Here is a 475-nt window from a genome sequence, read left to right as displayed (position 1 = left end):
GGTGCGGGGGGGGTTTTTTTTTTTGGCTTAGACGCCAGCCGTAAGAGGGTACACAGCAGGGTCTGTCCATCTGTCTGTGCATGCGCTGCTCCTCATGTGCCCCCGACTTTCCAGAGAGGCTCCCAGCCGAAGCAGTCGGTCTCCTCCTCAGCCGCATCCTGGGCGGGCGCAGCCCCTGGCAGGAAGAAGTACTTGCCCCATCGTGAATGAATCCTGACACGTCAGGGTGGCAATTAAAGCACCGGCGTTGCGCCACACCACCCCGCTGCCCGGGCGGGCCATGCCGCCGCTGTTGGGCCAGGGATTGTCACTGGGAGGAAATGGGGGAATAAAAAAAAAAGAAAGAAAGAAAAAAAAATGCCACCCAAAAAGAGGGTAAAACCCACCTAAAGAATTTAGTCACAGATCGCTTTCTTCAATTTCTGTCTCAAGTTAGCTGGAAATTTTCCAGTGGAATTTTTTTTTTTTTAAATTT

General features: G+C 52.2%; 1 protein-coding gene across 1 annotated transcript in view; it reads left to right on the top strand.

The window, feature by feature from the left end:
- Positions 1-475, top strand: part of LOC104502063 (proactivator polypeptide-like) — a gene marked incomplete at its 3' end in the record, with an annotated part of 6,314 nt that overhangs the window by 2,837 nt on the left and 3,002 nt on the right. The window lies entirely within an intron of this gene.

Source organism: Buceros rhinoceros, unplaced genomic scaffold, assembly GCF_000710305.1.
Source record: "Buceros rhinoceros silvestris isolate BGI_N320 unplaced genomic scaffold, ASM71030v1 scaffold34771, whole genome shotgun sequence".
NCBI classification, from domain to species: Eukaryota; Metazoa; Chordata; class Aves; order Bucerotiformes; family Bucerotidae; genus Buceros; species Buceros rhinoceros.
The sequence above is the reverse complement of the archived record's forward strand: the minus strand, read 5'-3'. Positions and strand labels throughout refer to the sequence as shown.